This window comes from Carassius gibelio, chromosome B19, assembly GCF_023724105.1.
Source record: "Carassius gibelio isolate Cgi1373 ecotype wild population from Czech Republic chromosome B19, carGib1.2-hapl.c, whole genome shotgun sequence".
Lineage (NCBI taxonomy): Eukaryota > Metazoa > Chordata > Actinopteri > Cypriniformes > Cyprinidae > Carassius > Carassius gibelio.
The window spans coordinates 7,241,054-7,260,496 of NC_068414.1; the positions used below are offsets into that span (position 1 = coordinate 7,241,054).

Here is a 19,443-nt window from a genome sequence, read left to right on the forward strand (position 1 = left end):
TCAGACAGAGGCAGGAGAAAGAGATTGCCTTGATTGGGCTTTTGGTTATTATAGGCACTCTCTGCGTTTGACCACTTCGTGTTTATTTAGCCGGATGGGAAGGCAGCGCTTTCTTGTACGTGACGGGATGCAAATTCTTGAAGGCTCTCTTTAGTGACGGGTCCAAACAAAGATCTCATCTGCTCCTCTAGCCCTATCGGCGACTCGTGCACTTCGAGCCTTCTTAGTGACGGCGCAAGTTGCTGACTGCTGACTGCGTTGGTGGTATAGTGGTGAGCATAGCTGCCTTCCAAGCAGTTGACCCGGATTCGATTCCCGGCCAACGCATGTCCTTTGGCTCGGGCTGACGTCGAAGCAGAACTCCCTCTGTGACCTGTGCCTCCACCCAAAACTTTTGGATGGAATAATTTCGGATGGACCCATCATTAGCTGAAGTCGCATAACACTTGCAACACTACCCGTAGCAGGGGTCATTGTTTGGACTCTTTTTTTTTTTTTTTTTTTTTTTTTTTTTAATTGCGCTTTAAACAAAAAGTATTGTGTCAATGCAACTGAACAACATTTATTAGGAACACAGTGCGTCAATAAAGCTACTGACTTCCGCCTGCGTTGGTGGTATAGTGGTGAGCATAGCTGCCTTCCAAGCAGTTGACCCGGGTTCGATTCCCGGCCAACGCATGTCCTTTGGCTCGGGCTGACGTCGAAGCAGAACTCCTTCTGTGACCTGCGACTCCAACCAAACATTTTGGATGGATCATTCGGAAGACGAAAAGAACCAGCTCTCCCCGTCGGGGAATCGAACCCCGGTCTTCCGCGTGACAGGCGGAGATACTGTCCACTATACTAACGAGGAGCCGTGCATGCTGCCGTTTCTCCCCCAACTGACGGCACTGCACTGACATAACTAAACAATGCATGGCTTCTTCTGACGCAGACCCAGCCCTAGCACCGTAAAATTTCTGATGGACCCATCATTAGCTGAAGTCGCATAACACTTGGAACACTACCCGTAGCAGGGGTCATTGTTTGGACTCTTTTTTTTTTTTTTTTTTTTTTTAAATTGCGCTTTAAACAAAAAGTATTGCGTCAATGCAACTGAACAACATTAATTAGGAACACAGTGCGTCAAAAAGCAAAATGACAGTTAAAGGCATTTCGTTATTGAACTCTTTGATGACATCATTCAGCTAAGTTCAGTTTAAATAGTATCTGTGCAATAATTTGCAATCAAGTCAACGATATCGCTGTACTTGAAGTGTCCCCAGCTCCGCCTACCAGAAGCGACAGAGGCAAGAAACCAAAACTCGATTGGTGAAAGGATGGAGAAAAAACCCGGTGAGAAACCAGGCTCAGTCGGGGAGACAGTTCTCCCCTTGTCAGACGAAACAGGTAGATCAGCTCCAGGCTGCAGGAATGTCAGACTGTGCAGAAGAATCATCTGTTTCCTGTGGTCTTGTCCAGGTGGTCTTTACAGGGGATTTGTATCTGCGGCTCATCTAGTTGTCACGGTCTCCGCTGTAATTCTGGGCCATAGAGGTCCTTTCTAGGTGTTGATCCAACATCTTCTCTGGATACGGACTGGATCCGGGTGACTGAAGCGGATACAGACTGGATCTGGTGGCTACGGTGACCTCGGAATAAGGGATTTCTCCTCTAGCCCTATCGGCAACTCGTGCACTTCGAGCCTTCTTAGTGACGGCGCAAGTTGCTGACTGCTGACTGCTGACTGCGTTGGTGGTATAGTGGTGAGCATAGCTGCCTTCCAAGCAGTTGACCCGGATTCAATTCCCGGCCAACGCATGTCCTTTGGCTCGGGCTGACGTCGAAGCAGAACTCCCTCTGTGACCTGTGCCTCCACCCAAAACTTTTGGATGGAATAATTTCGGATGGACCCATCATTAGCTGAAGTCGCATAACACTTGCAACACTACCCGTAGCAGGGGTCATTGTTTGGACTCTTTTTTTTTTTTTTAATTGCGCTTTAAACAAAAAGTATTGTGTCAATGCAACTGAACAACATTTATTAGGAACACAGTGCGTCAATAAAGCTACTTACTTCCGCCTGCGTTGGCGGTCTCCGCTGTGTTTCTGGGCCATAGAGGTCCTTTCTAGGTGTTGATCCAACATCTTCTCTGGATACGGACTGGATCCGGGTGACTGAAGCGGATACAGACTGGATCTGGTGGCTACGGTGACCTCGGAATAAGGGATTTCTTTAAAAGACTTTTTTTTTCATATAAGATTTTATCCAACTTTTCAGACAGAGGCATGAGAAAGAGATTGCCTTGATTGGGCTTTTGGTTATTATAGGCACTCTCTGCGTTTGACCACTTCGTGTTTATTTAGCCGGATGGGAAGGCAGTGCTTTCTTGTACGTGACGGGATGCAAATTCTTGAAGGCTCTCTTTAGTGACGGGTCCAAACAAAGATCTCATCTGCTCCTCTAGCCCTATCGGCGACTCGTGCACTTCGAGCCTTCTTAGTGACGGCGCAAGTTGCTGACTGCTGACTGCGTTGGTGGTATAGTGGTGAGCATAGCTGCCTTCCAAGCAGTTGACCCGGATTCGATTCCCGGCCAACGCATGTCCTTTGGCTTGGGCTGACGTCGAAGCAGAACTCCCTCTGTGACCTGTGCCTCCATCCAAAATTTCGGATGGACCCATCATTAGCTGAAGTCGCACAACACTTGCAACACTACCCGTAGCAGGGGTCATTGTTTGGACTCTTTTTTTTTTATTTTTAATTGCGCTTTAAACAAAAAGTATTGTGTCAATGCAACTGAACAACATTTATTAGGAACACAGTGCGTCAATAAAGCTACTGACTTCCGCCTGCGTTGGTGAGCATAGCTGCCTTCCAAGCAGTTGAGCCGGGTTCGATTCCCGGCCAACGCATGTCCTTTGGCTCGGGCTGACGTCGAAGCAGAACTCCTTCTGTGACCTGCGACTCCAACCAAACATTTTGGATGGATCATTCGGAAGACGAAAAGAACCAGCTCTCCCCGTCGGGGAATCGAACCCCGGTCTTCCGCGTGACAGGCGGAGATACTGTCCACTATACTAACGAGGAGCCGTGCATGCTGCCATTTCTCCCCCAACTGACGGCACTGCACTGACATAACTAAACAATGCATGGCTTCTTCTGACGCAGACCCAGCCCTAGCACCTTAAAATTTCTGATGGACCCATCATTAGCTGAAGTCGCATAACACTTGGAACACTACCCGTAGCAGGGGTCATTGTTTGGACTCTTTTTTTTTTTTTTTTTTTTTTTAAATTGCGCTTTAAACAAAAAGTATTGCGTCAATGCAACTGAACAACATTAATTAGGAACACAGTGCGTCAAAAAGCAAAATGACAGTTAAAGGCATTTCGTTATTGAACTCTTTGATGACATCATTCAGCTAAGTTCAGTTTAAATAGTATCTGTGCAATAATTTGCAATCAAGTCAACGATATCGCTGTACTTGAAGTGTCCCCAGCTCCGCCTGCCAGAAGCGACAGAGGCAAGAAACCAAAACTCGATCGGTGAAAGGATGGAGAAAAAACCCGGTGAGAAACCAGGCTCAGTCGGGGAGACAGTTCTCCCCTTGTCAGACGAAACAGGTAGATCAGCTCCAGGCTGCAGGAATGTCAGACTGTGCAGAAGAATCATCTGTTTCCTGTGGTCTTGTCCAGGTGGTCTTTACAGGGGATTTGTATCTGCGGCTCATCTAGTTGTCACGGTCTCCGCTGTGTTTCTGGGCCATAGAGGTCCTTTCTAGGTGTTGATCCAACATCTTCTCTGGATACGGACTGGATCCGGGTGACTGAAGCGGATACAGACTGGATCTGGTGGCTACGGTGACCTCGGAATAAGGGATTTCTCCTCTAGCCCTATCGGCGACTCGTGCACTTCGAGCCTTCTTAGTGACGGCGCAAGTTGCTGACTGCTGACTGCTGACTGCGTTGGTGGTATAGTGGTGAGCATAGCTGCCTTCCAAGCAGTTGACCCGGATTCGATTCCCGGCCAACGCATGTCCTTTGGCTCGGGCTGACGTCGAAGCAGAACTCCCTCTGTGACCTGTGCCTCCACCCAAAACTTTTGGATGGAATAATTTCGGATGGACCCATCATTAGCTGAAGTCGCATAACACTTGCAACACTACCCGTAGCAGGGGTCATTGTTTGGACTCTTTTTTTTTTTTTTTATTGCGCTTTAAACAAAAAGTATTGTGTCAATGCAACTGAACAACATTTATTAGGAACACAGTGCGTCAATAAAGCTACTTACTTCCGCCTGCGTTGGCGGTCTCCGCTGTGTTTCTGGGCCATAGAGGTCCTTTCTAGGTGTTGATCCAACATCTTCTCTGGATACGGACTGGATCCGGGTGACTGAAGCGGATACAGACTGGATCTGGTGGCTACAGTGACCTCGGAATAAGGGATTTCTTTAAAAGACTTTTTTTTCATATAAGATTTTATCCAACTTTTCAGACAGAGGCATGAGAAAGAGATTGCCTTGATTGGGCTTTTGGTTATTATAGGCACTCTCTGCGTTTGACCACTTCGTGTTTATTTAGCCGGATGGGAAGGCAGCGCTTTCTTGTACGTGACGGGATGCAAATTCTTGAAGGCTCTCTTTAGTGACGGGTCCAAACAAAGATCTCATCTGCTCCTCTAGCCCTATCGGCGACTCGTGCACTTCGAGCCTTCTTAGTGACGGCGCAAGTTGCTGACTGCTGACTGCGTTGGTGGTATAGTGGTGAGCATAGCTGCCTTCCAAGCAGTTGACCCGGATTCGATTCCCGGCCAACGCATGTCCTTTGGCTCGGGCTGACGTCGAAGCAGAACTCCCTCTGTGACCTGTGCCTCCACCCAAAACTTTTGGATGGAATAATTTCGGATGGACCCATCATTAGCTGAAGTCGCACAACACTTGCAACACTACCCGTAGCAGGGGTCATTGTTTGGACTCTTTTTTTTTTTTTTAATTGCGCTTTAAACAAAAAGTATTGTGTCAATGCAACTGAACAACATTTATTAGGAACACAGTGCGTCAATAAAGCTACTGACTTCCGCCTGCGTTGGTGGTATAGTGGTGAGCATAGCTGCCTTCCAAGCAGTTGAGCCGGGTTCGATTCCCGGCCAACGCATGTCCTTTGGCTCGGGCTGACGTCGAAGCAGAACTCCTTCTGTGACCTGCGACTCCAACCAAACATTTTGGATGGATCATTCGGAAGACGAAAAGAACCAGCTCTCCCCGTCGGGGAATCGAACCCCGGTCTTCCGCGTGACAGGCGGAGATACTGTCCACTATACTAACGAGGAGCCGTGCATGCTGCCGTTTCTCCCCCAACTGACGGCACTGCACTGACATAACTAAACAATGCATGGCTTCTTCTGACGCAGACCCAGCCCTAGCACCGTAAAATTTCTGATGGACCCATCATTAGCTGAAGTCGCATAACACTTGGAACACTACCCGTAGCAGGGGTCATTGTTTGGACTCTTTTTTTTTTTTTTTTTTTTTTTTAAATTGCGCTTTAAACAAAAAGTATTGCGTCAATGCAACTGAACAACATTAATTAGGAACACAGTGCATCAAAAAGCAAAATGACAGTTAAAGGCATTTCGTTATTGAACTCTTTGATGACATCATTCAGCTAAGTTCAGTTTAAATAGTATCTGTGCAATAATTTGCAATCAAGTCAACGATATCGCTGTACTTGAAGTGTCCCCAGCTCCGCCTACCAGAAGCGACAGAGGCAAGAAACCAAAACTCGATTGGTGAAAGGATGGAGAAAAAACCCGGTGAGAAACCAGGCTCAGTCGGGGAGACAGTTCTCCCCTTGTCAGACGAAACAGGTAGATCAGCTCCAGGCTGCAGGAATGTCAGACTGTGCAGAAGAATCATCTGTTTCCTGTGGTCTTGTCCAGGTGGTCTTTACAGGGGATTTGTATCTGCGGCTCATCTAGTTGTCACGGTCTCCGCTGTGTTTCTGGGCCATAGAGGTCCTTTCTAGGTGTTGATCCAACATCTTCTCTGGATACGGACTGGATCCGGGTGACTGAAGCGGATACAGACTGGATCTGGTGGCTACGGTGACCTCGGAATAAGGGATTTCTCCTCTAGCCCTATCGGCGACTCGTGCACTTCGAGCCTTCTTAGTGACGGCGCAAGTTGCTGACTGCTGACTGCTGACTGCGTTGGTGGTATAGTGGTGAGCATAGCTGCCTTCCAAGCAGTTGACCCGGATTCGATTCCCGGCCAACGCATGTCCTTTGGCTCGGGCTGACGTCGAAGCAGAACTCCCTCTGTGACCTGTGCCTCCACCCAAAACTTTTGGATGGAATAATTTCGGATGGACCCATCATTAGCTGAAGTCGCATAACACTTGCAACACTACCCGTAGCAGGGGTCATTGTTTGGACTCTTTTTTTTTTTTTTATTGCGCTTTAAACAAAAAGTATTGTGTCAATGCAACTGAACAACATTTATTAGGAACACAGTGCGTCAATAAAGCTACTTACTTCCGCCTGCGTTGGCGGTCTCCGCTGTGTTTCTGGGCCATAGAGGTCCTTTCTAGGTGTTGATCCAACATCTTCTCTGGATACGGACTGGATCCGGGTGACTGAAGCGGATACAGACTGGATCTGGTGGCTACGGTGACCTCGGAATAAGGGATTTCTTTAAAAGACTTTTTTTTTCATATAAGATTTTATCCAACTTTTCAGACAGAGGCATGAGAAAGAGATTGCCTTGATTGGGCTTTTGGTTATTATAGGCACTCTCTGCGTTTGACCACTTCGTGTTTATTTAGCCGGATGGGAAGGCAGCGCTTTCTTGTACGTGACGGGATGCAAATTCTTGAAGGCTCTCTTTAGTGACGGGTCCAAACAAAGATCTCATCTGCTCCTCTAGCCCTATCGGCGACTCGTGCACTTCGAGCCTTCTTAGTGACGGCGCAAGTTGCTGACTGCTGACTGCGTTGGTGGTATAGTGGTGAGCATAGCTGCCTTCCAAGCAGTTGACCCGGATTCGATTCCCGGCCAACGCATGTCCTTTGGCTCGGGCTGACGTCGAAGCAGAACTCCCTCTGTGACCTGTGCCTCCACCCAAAACTTTTGGATGGAATAATTTCGGATGGACCCATCATTAGCTGAAGTCGCACAACACTTGCAACACTACCCGTAGCAGGGGTCATTGTTTGGACTCTTTTTTTTTTTTTTTAATTGCGCTTTAAACAAAAAGTATTGTGTCAATGCAACTGAACAACATTTATTAGGAACACAGTGCGTCAATAAAGCTACTGACTTCCGCCTGCGTTGGTGGTATAGTGGTGAGCATAGCTGCCTTCCAAGCAGTTGAGCCGGGTTCGATTCCCGGCCAACGCATGTCCTTTGGCTCGGGCTGACGTCGAAGCAGAACTCCTTCTGTGACCTGCGACTCCAACCAAACATTTTGGATGGATCATTCGGAAGACGAAAAGAACCAGCTCTCCCCGTCGGGGAATCGAACCCCGGTCTTCCGCGTGACAGGCGGAGATATTGTCCACTATACTAACGAGGAGCCGTGCATGCTGCCGTTTCTCCCCCAACTGACGGCACTGCACTGACATAACTAAACAATGCATGGCTTCTTCTGACGCAGACCCAGCCCTAGCACCGTAAAATTTCTGATGGACCCATCATTAGCTGAAGTCGCATAACACTTGGAACACTACCCGTAGCAGGGGTCATTGTTTGGACTCTTTTTTTTTTTTTTTTTTTTTTTAAATTGCGCTTTAAACAAAAAGTATTGCGTCAATGCAACTGAACAACATTAATTAGGAACACAGTGCATCAAAAAGCAAAATGACAGTTAAAGGCATTTCGTTATTGAACTCTTTGATGACATCATTCAGCTAAGTTCAGTTTAAATAGTATCTGTGCAATAATTTGCAATCAAGTCAACGATATCGCTGTACTTGAAGTGTCCCCAGCTCCGCCTACCAGAAGCGACAGAGGCAAGAAACCAAAACTCGATTGGTGAAAGGATGGAGAAAAAACCCGGTGAGAAACCAGGCTCAGTCGGGGAGACAGTTCTCCCCTTGTCAGACGAAACAGGTAGATCAGCTCCAGGCTGCAGGAATGTCAGACTGTGCAGAAGAATCATCTGTTTCCTGTGGTCTTGTCCAGGTGGTCTTTACAGGGGATTTGTATCTGCGGCTCATCTAGTTGTCACGGTCTCCGCTGTGTTTCTGGGCCATAGAGGTCCTTTCTAGGTGTTGATCCAACATCTTCTCTGGATACGGACTGGATCCGGGTGACTGAAGCGGATACAGACTGGATCTGGTGGCTACGGTGACCTCGGAATAAGGGATTTCTCCTCTAGCCCTATCGGCGACTCGTGCACTTCGAGCCTTCTTAGTGACGGCGCAAGTTGCTGACTGCTGACTGCTGACTGCGTTGGTGGTATAGTGGTGAGCATAGCTGCCTTCCAAGCAGTTGACCCGGATTCGATTCCCGGCCAACGCATGTCCTTTGGCTCGGGCTGACGTCGAAGCAGAACTCCCTCTGTGACCTGTGCCTCCACCCAAAACTTTTGGATGGAATAATTTCGGATGGACCCATCATTAGCTGAAGTCGCATAACACTTGCAACACTACCCGTAGCAGGGGTCATTGTTTGGACTCTTTTTTTTTTTTTTTATTGCGCTTTAAACAAAAAGTATTGTGTCAATGCAACTGAACAACATTTATTAGGAACACAGTGCGTCAATAAAGCTACTTACTTCCGCCTGCGTTGGCGGTCTCCGCTGTGTTTCTGGGCCATAGAGGTCCTTTCTAGGTGTTGATCCAACATCTTCTCTGGATACGGACTGGATCCGGGTGACTGAAGCGGATACAGACTGGATCTGGTGGCTACGGTGACCTCGGAATAAGGGATTTCTTTAAAAGACTTTTTTTTCATATAAGATTTTATCCAACTTTTCAGACAGAGGCATGAGAAAGAGATTGCCTTGATTGGGCTTTTGGTTATTATAGGCACTCTCTGCGTTTGACCACTTCGTGTTTATTTAGCCGGATGGGAAGGCAGCGCTTTCTTGTACGTGACGGGATGCAAATTCTTGAAGGCTCTCTTTAGTGACGGGTCCAAACAAAGATCTCATCTGCTCCTCTAGCCCTATCGGCGACTCGTGCACTTCGAGCCTTCTTAGTGACGGCGCAAGTTGCTGACTGCTGACTGCGTTGGTGGTATAGTGGTGAGCATAGCTGCCTTCCAAGCAGTTGACCCGGATTCGATTCCCGGCCAACGCATGTCCTTTGGCTCGGGCTGACGTCGAAGCAGAACTCCCTCTGTGACCTGTGCCTCCACCCAAAACTTTTGGATGGAATAATTTCGGATGGACCCATCATTAGCTGAAGTCGCACAACACTTGCAACACTACCCGTAGCAGGGGTCATTGTTTGGACTCTTTTTTTTTTTTTTTTTTTTTTTTAATTGCGCTTTAAACAAAAAGTATTACGTCAATGCAACTGAACAACATTAATTAGGAACACAGTGCGTCAAAAAGCAAAATGACAGTTAAAGGCATTTCGTTATTGAACTCTTTGATGACATCATTCAGCTAAGTTCAGTTTAAATAGTATCTGTGCAATAATTTGCAATCAAGTCAACGATATCGCTGTACTTGAAGTGTCCCCAGCTCCGCCTGCCAGAAGCGACAGAGGCAAGAAACCAAAACTCGATCGGTGAAAGGATGGAGAAAAAACCCGGTGAGAAACCAGGCTCAGTCGGGAAGACAGTTCTCACCTTGTCAGACGAAACAGGTAGATCAGCTCCAGGCTGCAGGAATGTCAGACTGTGCAGAAGAATCATCTGTTTCCTCCGCTGTGTTTCTGGGCCATAGAGGTCCTTTCTAGGTGTTGGACCCATCATTAGCTGAAGTCGCATAACACTTGCAACACTACCCGTAGCAGGGGTCATTGTTTGGACTCTTTTTTTTTTTTTTTTTTTTTTTTTTAATTGCGCTTTAAACAAAAAGTATTGTGTCAATGCAACTGAACAACATTTATTAGGAACGCAGTGCGTCAATAAAGCTACTGACTTCCGCCTGCGTTGGTGGTATAGTGGTGAGCATAGCTGCCTTCCAAGCAGTTGACCCGGGTTCGATTCCCGGCCAACGCATGTCCTTTGGCTCGGGCTTACGTCGAAGCAGAACTCCTTCTGTGACCTGCGACTCCAACCAAACATTTTGGATGGATCATTCGGAAGACGAAAAGAACCAGCTCTCCCCGTCGGGGAATCGAACCCCGGTCTTCCGCGTGACAGGCGGAGATACTGTCCACTATACTAACGAGGAGCCGTGCATGCTGCCATTTCTCCCCCAACTGACGGCACTGCACTGACATAACTAAACAATGCATGGCTTCTTCTGACGCAGACCCAGCCCTAGCACCGTAAAATTTCTGATGGACCCATCATTAGCTGAAGTCGCATAACACTTGGAACACTACCCGTAGCAGGGGTCATTGTTTGGACTCTTTTTTTTTTTTTTTTTTTTTTTTTAAATTGCGCTTTAAACAAAAAGTATTGCGTCAATGCAACTGAACAACATTAATTAGGAACACAGTGCGTCAAAAAGCAAAATGACAGTTAAAGGCATTTCGTTATTGAACTCTTTGATGACATCATTCAGCTAAGTTCAGTTTAAATAGTATCTGTGCAATAATTTGCAATCAAGTCAACGATATCGCTGTACTTGAAGTGTCCCCAGCTCCGCCTGCCAGAAGCGACAGAGGCAAGAAACCAAAACTCGATCGGTGAAAGGATGGAGAAAAAACCCGGTGAGAAACCAGGCTCAGTCGGGGAGACAGTTCTCCCCTTGTCAGACGAAACAGGTAGATCAGCTCCAGGCTGCAGGAATGTCAGACTGTGCAGAAGAATCATCTGTTTCCTGTGGTCTTGTCCAGGTGGTCTTTACAGGGGATTTGTATCTGCGGCTCATCTAGTTGTCACGGTCTCCGCTGTGTTTCTGGGCCATAGAGGTCCTTTCTAGGTGTTGATCCAACATCTTCTCTGGATACGGACTGGATCCGGGTGACTGAAGCGGATACAGACTGGATCTGGTGGCTACGGTGACCTCGGAATAAGGGATTTCTTTAAAAGACTTTTTTTTTCATATAAGATTTTATCCAACTTTTCAGACAGAGGCATGAGAAAGAGATTGCCTTGATTGGGCTTTTGGTTATTATAGGCACTCTCTGCGTTTGACCACTTCGTGTTTATTTAGCCGGATGGGAAGGCAGCGCTTTCTTGTACGTGACGGGATGCAAATTCTTGAAGGCTCTCTTTAGTGACGGGTCCAAACAAAGATCTCATCTGCTCCTCTAGCCCTATCGGCGACTCGTGCACTTCGAGCCTTCTTAGTGACGGCGCAAGTTGCTGACTGCTGACTGCGTTGGTGGTATAGTGGTGAGCATAGCTGCCTTCCAAGCAGTTGACCCGGATTCGATTCCCGGCCAACGCATGTCCTTTGGCTCGGGCTGACGTCGAAGCAGAACTCCCTCTGTGACCTGTGCCTCCACCCAAAACTTTTGGATGGAATAATTTCGGATGGACCCATCATTAGCTGAAGTCGCACAACACTTGCAACACTACCCGTAGCAGGGGTCATTGTTTGGACTCTTTTTTTTTTTTTTTAATTGCGCTTTAAACAAAAAGTATTGTGTCAATGCAACTGAACAACATTTATTAGGAACACAGTGCGTCAATAAAGCTACTGACTTCCGCCTGCGTTGGTGGTATAGTGGTGAGCATAGCTGCCTTCCAAGCAGTTGAGCCGGGTTCGATTCCCGGCCAACGCATGTCCTTTGGCTCGGGCTGACGTCGAAGCAGAACTCCTTCTGTGACCTGCGACTCCAACCAAACATTTTGGATGGATCATTCGGAAGACGAAAAGAACCAGCTCTCCCCGTCGGGGAATCGAACCCCGGTCTTCCGCGTGACAGGCGGACATACTGTCCACTATACTAACGAGGAGCCGTGCATGCTGCCGTTTCTCCCCCAACTGACGGCACTGCACTGACATAACTAAACAATGCATGGCTTCTTCTGACGCAGACCCAGCCCTAGCACCGTAAAATTTCTGATGGACCCATCATTAGCTGAAGTCGCATAACACTTGCAACACTACCCGTAGCAGGGGTCATTGTTTGGACTCTTTTTTTTTTTTTTTTTTTTTTTTAATTGCGCTTTAAACAAAAAGTATTACGTCAATGCAACTGAACAACATTAATTAGGAACACAGTGCGTCAAAAAGCAAAATGACAGTTAAAGGCATTTCGTTATTGAACTCTTTGATGACATCATTCAGCTAAGTTCAGTTTAAATAGTAAACCAAACATTTTGGATGGATCATTCGGAAGACGAAAAGAACCAGCTCTCCCCGTCGGGGAATCGAACCCCGGTCTTCCGCGTGACAGGCGGAGATACTGTCCACTATACTAACGAGGAGCCGTGCATGCTGCCGTTTCTCCCCCAACTGACGGCACTGCACTGACATAACTAAACAATGCATGGCTTCTTCTGACGCAGACCCAGCCCTAGCACGGTAAAATTTCTGATGGACCCATCATTAGCTGAAGTCGCATAACACTTGCAACACTACCCGTAGCAGGGGTCATTGTTTGGACTCTTTTTTTTTTTTTTTTTTTTTTTTAATTGCGCTTTAAACAAAAAGTATTACGTCAATGCAACTGAACAACATTAATTAGGAACACAGTGCGTCAAAAAGCAAAATGACAGTTAAAGGCATTTCGTTATTGAACTCTTTGATGACATCATTCAGCTAAGTTCAGTTTAAATAGTATCTGTGCAATAATTTGCAATCAAGTCAACGATATCGCTGTACTTGAAGTGTCCCCAGCTCCGCCTGCCAGAAGCGACAGAGGCAAGAAACCAAAACTCGATCGGTGAAAGGATGGAGAAAAAACCCGGTGAGAAACCAGGCTCAGTCGGGAAGACAGTTCTCACCTTGTCAGACGAAACAGGTAGATCAGCTCCAGGCTGCAGGAATGTCAGACTGTGCAGAAGAATCATCTGTTTCCTGTGGTCTTGTCCAGGTGGTCTTTACAGGGGATTTGTATCTGCGGCTCATCTAGTTGTCACGGTCTCCGCTGTGTTTCTGGGCCATAGAGGTCCTTTCTAGGTGTTGGACCCATCATTAGCTGAAGTCGCATAACACTTGCAACACTACCCGTAGCAGGGGTCATTGTTTGGACTCTTTTTTTTTTTTTTTTTTTTTTTTTTAATTGCGCTTTAAACAAAAAGTATTGTGTCAATGCAACTGAACAACATTTATTAGGAACGCAGTGCGTCAATAAAGCTACTGACTTCCGCCTGCGTTGGTGGTATAGTGGTGAGCATAGCTGCCTTCCAAGCAGTTGACCCGGGTTCGATTCCCGGCCAACGCATGTCCTTTGGCTCGGGCTTACGTCGAAGCAGAACTCCTTCTGTGACCTGCGACTCCAACCAAACATTTTGGATGGATCATTCGGAAGACGAAAAGAACCAGCTCTCCCCGTCGGGGAATCGAACCCCGGTCTTCCGCGTGACAGGCGGAGATACTGTCCACTATACTAACGAGGAGCCGTGCATGCTGCCATTTCTCCCCCAACTGACGGCACTGCACTGACATAACTAAACAATGCATGGCTTCTTCTGACGCAGACCCAGCCCTAGCACCGTAAAATTTCTGATGGACCCATCATTAGCTGAAGTCGCATAACACTTGGAACACTACCCGTAGCAGGGGTCATTGTTTGGACTCTTTTTTTTTTTTTTTTTTTTTTTTTAAATTGCGCTTTAAACAAAAAGTATTGCGTCAATGCAACTGAACAACATTAATTAGGAACACAGTGCGTCAAAAAGCAAAATGACAGTTAAAGGCATTTCGTTATTGAACTCTTTGATGACATCATTCAGCTAAGTTCAGTTTAAATAGTATCTGTGCAATAATTTGCAATCAAGTCAACGATATCGCTGTACTTGAAGTGTCCCCAGCTCCGCCTGCCAGAAGCGACAGAGGCAAGAAACCAAAACTCGATCGGTGAAAGGATGGAGAAAAAACCCGGTGAGAAACCAGGCTCAGTCGGGGAGACAGTTCTCCCCTTGTCAGACGAAACAGGTAGATCAGCTCCAGGCTGCAGGAATGTCAGACTGTGCAGAAGAATCATCTGTTTCCTGTGGTCTTGTCCAGGTGGTCTTTACAGGGGATTTGTATCTGCGGCTCATCTAGTTGTCACGGTCTCCGCTGTGTTTCTGGGCCATAGAGGTCCTTTCTAGGTGTTGATCCAACATCTTCTCTGGATACGGACTGGATCCGGGTGACTGAAGCGGATACAGACTGGATCTGGTGGCTACGGTGACCTCGGAATAAGGGATTTCTTTAAAAGACTTTTTTTTTCATATAAGATTTTATCCAACTTTTCAGACAGAGGCATGAGAAAGAGATTGCCTTGATTGGGCTTTTGGTTATTATAGGCACTCTCTGCGTTTGACCACTTCGTGTTTATTTAGCCGGATGGGAAGGCAGCGCTTTCTTGTACGTGACGGGATGCAAATTCTTGAAGGCTCTCTTTAGTGACGGGTCCAAACAAAGATCTCATCTGCTCCTCTAGCCCTATCGGCGACTCGTGCACTTCGAGCCTTCTTAGTGACGGCGCAAGTTGCTGACTGCTGACTGCGTTGGTGGTATAGTGGTGAGCATAGCTGCCTTCCAAGCAGTTGACCCGGATTCGATTCCCGGCCAACGCATGTCCTTTGGCTCGGGCTGACGTCGAAGCAGAACTCCCTCTGTGACCTGTGCCTCCACCCAAAACTTTTGGATGGAATAATTTCGGATGGACCCATCATTAGCTGAAGTCGCACAACACTTGCAACACTACCCGTAGCAGGGGTCATTGTTTGGACTCTTTTTTTTTTTTTTTAATTGCGCTTTAAACAAAAAGTATTGTGTCAATGCAACTGAACAACATTTATTAGGAACACAGTGCGTCAATAAAGCTACTGACTTCCGCCTGCGTTGGTGGTATAGTGGTGAGCATAGCTGCCTTCCAAGCAGTTGAGCCGGGTTCGATTCCCGGCCAACGCATGTCCTTTGGCTCGGGCTGACGTCGAAGCAGAACTCCTTCTGTGACCTGCGACTCCAACCAAACATTTTGGATGGATCATTCGGAAGACGAAAAGAACCAGCTCTCCCCGTCGGGGAATCGAACCCCGGTCTTCCGCGTGACAGGCGGACATACTGTCCACTATACTAACGAGGAGCCGTGCATGCTGCCGTTTCTCCCCCAACTGACGGCACTGCACTGACATAACTAAACAATGCATGGCTTCTTCTGACGCAGACCCAGCCCTAGCACCGTAAAATTTCTGATGGACCCATCATTAGCTGAAGTCGCATAACACTTGCAACACTACCCGTAGCAGGGGTCATTGTTTGGACTCTTTTTTTTTTTTTTTTTTTTTTTTAATTGCGCTTTAAACAAAAAGTATTACGTCAATGCAACTGAACAACATTAATTAGGAACACAGTGCGTCAAAAAGCAAAATGACAGTTAAAGGCATTTCGTTATTGAACTCTTTGATGACATCATTCAGCTAAGTTCAGTTTAAATAGTAAACCAAACATTTTGGATGGATCATTCGGAAGACGAAAAGAACCAGCTCTCCCCGTCGGGGAATCGAACCCCGGTCTTCCGCGTGACAGGCGGAGATACTGTCCACTATACTAACGAGGAGCCGTGCATGCTGCCGTTTCTCCCCCAACTGACGGCACTGCACTGACATAACTAAACAATGCATGGCTTCTTCTGACGCAGACCCAGCCCTAGCACGGTAAAATTTCTGATGGACCCATCATTAGCTGAAGTCGCATAACACTTGCAACACTACCCGTAGCAGGGGTCATTGTTTGGACTCTTTTTTTTTTTTTTTTTTTTTTTTAATTGCGCTTTAAACAAAAAGTATTACGTCAATGCAACTGAACAACATTAATTAGGAACACAGTGCGTCAAAAAGCAAAATGACAGTTAAAGGCATTTCGTTATTGAACTCTTTGATGACATCATTCAGCTAAGTTCAGTTTAAATAGTATCTGTGCAATAATTTGCAATCAAGTCAACGATATCGCTGTACTTGAAGTGTCCCCAGCTCCGCCTGCCAGAAGCGACAGAGGCAAGAAACCAAAACTCGATCGGTGAAAGGATGGAGAAAAAACCCGGTGAGAAACCAGGCTCAGTCGGGAAGACAGTTCTCACCTTGTCAGACGAAACAGGTAGATCAGCTCCAGGCTGCAGGAATGTCAGACTGTGCAGAAGAATCATCTGTTTCCTGTGGTCTTGTCCAGGTGGTCTTTACAGGGGATTTGTATCTGCGGCTCATCTAGTTGTCACGGTCTCCGCTGTGTTTCTGGGCCATAGAGGTCCTTTCTAGGTGTTGGACCCATCATTAGCTGAAGTCGCATAACACTTGCAACACTACCCGTAGCAGGGGTCATTGTTTGGACTCTTTTTTTTTTTTTTTTTTTTTTTTAATTGCGCTTTAAACAAAAAGTATTGTGTCAATGCAACTGAACAACATTTATTAGGAATGCAGTGCGTCAATAAAGCTACTGACTTCCGCCTGCGTTGGTGGTATAGTGGTGAGCATAGCTGCCTTCCAAGCAGTTGACCCGGGTTCGATTCCCGGCCAACGCATGTCCTTTGGCTCGGGCTTACGTCGAAGCAGAACTCCTTCTGTGACCTGCGACTCCAACCAAACATTTTGGATGGATCATTCGGAAGACGAAAAGAACCAGCTCTCCCCGTCGGGGAATCGAACCCCGGTCTTCCGCGTGACAGGCGGAGATACTGTCCACTATACTAACGAGGAGCCGTGCATGCTGCCATTTCTCCCCCAACTGACGGCACTGCACTGACATAACTAAACAATGCATGGCTTCTTCTGACGCAGACCCAGCCCTAGCACCGTAAAATTTCTGATGGACCCATCATTAGCTGAAGTCGCATAACACTTGGAACACTACCCGTAGCAGGGGTCATTGTTTGGACTCTTTTTTTTTTTTTTTTTTAAATTGCGCTTTAAACAAAAAGTATTGCGTCAATGCAACTGAACAACATTAATTAGGAACACAGTGCGTCAAAAAGCAAAATGACAGTTAAAGGCATTTCGTTATTGAACTCTTTGATGACATCATTCAGCTAAGTTCAGTTTAAATAGTATCTGTGCAATAATTTGCAATCAAGTCAACGATATCGCTGTACTTGAAGTGTCCCCAGCTCCGCCTGCCAGAAGCGACAGAGGCAAGAAACCAAAACTCGATCGGTGAAAGGATGGAGAAAAAACCCGGTGAGAAACCAGGCTCAGTCGGGGAGACAGTACTCCCCTTGTCAGACGAAACAGGTAGATCAGCTCCAGGCTGCAGGAATGTCAGACTGTGCAGAAGAATCATCTGTTTCCTGTGGTCTTGTCCAGGTGGTCTTTACAGGGGATTTGTATCTGCGGCTCATCTAGTTGTCATGGTCTCCGCTGTGTTTCTGGGCCATAGAGGTCCTTTCTAGGTGTTGATCCAACATCTTCTCTGGATACGGACTGGATCCGGGTGACTGAAGCGGATACAGACTGGATCTGGTGGCTACGGTGACCTCGGAATAAGGGATTTCTTTAAAAGACTTTTTTTTTCATATAAGATTTTATCCAACTTTTCAGACAGAGGCATGAGAAAGAGATTGCCTTGATTGGGCTTTTGGTTATTATAGGCACTCTCTGCGTTTGACCACTTCGTGTTTATTTAGCCGGATGGGAAGGCAGCGCTTTCTTGTACGTGACGGGATGCAAATTCTTGAAGGCTCTCTTTAGTGACGGGTCCAAACAAAGATCTCATCTGCTCCTCTAGCCCTATCGGCGACTCGTGCACTTCGAGCCTTCTTAGTGACGGCGCAAGTTGCTGACTGCTGACTGCGTTGGTGGTATAGTGGTGAGCATAGCTGCCTTCCAAGCAGTTGACCCAGGTTCGATTCCCGGCCAACGCATGTCCTTTGGCTCGGGCTGACGTCGAAGCAGAACTCCCTCTGTGACCTGTGCCTCCACCCAAAACTTTTGGATGGAATAATTTCGGATGGACCCATCATTAGCTGAAGTCGCACAACACTTGCAACACTACCCGTAGCAGGGGTCATTGTTTGGACTCTTTTTTTTTTTTTTTAATTGCGCTTTAAACAAAAAGTATTGTGTCAATGCAACTGAACAACATTTATTAGGAACACAGTGCGTCAATAAAGCTACTGACTTCCGCCTGCGTTGGTGGTATAGTGGTGAGCATAGCTGCCTTCCAAGCAGTTGAGCCGGGTTCGATTCCCGGCCAACGCATGTCCTTTGGCTCGGGCTGACGTCGAAGCAGAACTCCTTCTGTGACCTGCGACTCCAACCAAACATTTTGGATGGATCATTCGGAAGACGAAAAGAACCAGCTCTCCCCGTCGGGGAATCGAACCCCGGTCTTCCGCGTGACAGGCGGAGATACTGTCCACTATACTAACGAGGAGCCGTGCATGCTGCCATTTCTCCCCCAACTGACGGCACTGCACTGACATAACTAAACAATGCATGGCTTCTTCTGACGCAGACCCAGCCCTAGCACCGTAAAATTTCTGATGGACCCATCATTAGCTGAAGTCGCATAACACTTGGAACACTACCCGTAGCAGGGGTCATTGTTTGGACTCTTTTTTTTTTTTTTTTTTTTTTTTTAAATTGCGCTTTAAACAAAAAGTATTGCGTCAATGCAACTGAACAACATTAATTAGGAACACAGTGCGTCAAAAAGCAAAATGACAGTTAAAGGCATTTCGTTATTGAACTCTTTGATGACATCATTCAGCTAAGTTCAGTTTAAATAGTATCTGTGCAATAATTTGCAATCAAGTCAACGATATCGCTGTACTTGAAGTGTCCCCAGCTCCGCCTGCCAGAAGCGACAGAGGCAAGAAACCAAAACTCGATCGGTGAAAGGATGGAGAAAAAACCCGGTGAGAAACCAGGCTCAGTCGGGGAGACAGTTCTCCCCTTGTCAGACGAAACAGGTAGATCAGCTCCAGGCTGCAGGAATGTCAGACTGTGCAGAAGAATCATCTGTTTCCTGTGGTCTTGTCCAGGTGGTCTTTACAGGGGATTTGTATCTGCGGCTCATCTAGTTGTCACGGTCTCCGCTGTGTTTCTGGGCCATAGAGGTCCTTTCTAGGTGTTGGACCCATCATTAGCTGAAGTCGCATAACACTTGCAACACTACCCGTAGCAGGGGTCATTGTTTGGACTCTTTTTTTTTTTTTTTTTTTTTAATTGCGCTTTAAACAAAAAGTATTGTGTCAATGCAACTGAACAACATTTATTAGGAACACAGTGCGTCAATAAAGCTACT

The 19,443-nt window shown here is 46.7% G+C and overlaps 2 non-coding genes across 2 annotated transcripts; both read right to left on the bottom strand.

Moving 5' to 3' along the window:
• Positions 1 to 11,933: 11,933 nt before the first annotated feature.
• trnad-guc (transfer RNA aspartic acid (anticodon GUC)) lies at positions 11,934 to 12,005 on the bottom strand. The gene has a single exon. It is a non-coding gene; the product is annotated as a tRNA-Asp (tRNA).
• A 3,215-nt stretch (positions 12,006 to 15,220) lies between these two features.
• trnad-guc (transfer RNA aspartic acid (anticodon GUC)) lies at positions 15,221 to 15,292 on the bottom strand. Its single transcript has one exon. It is a non-coding gene; the product is annotated as a tRNA-Asp (tRNA).
• Between the last annotated feature and the right edge of the window lie 4,151 nt (positions 15,293 to 19,443).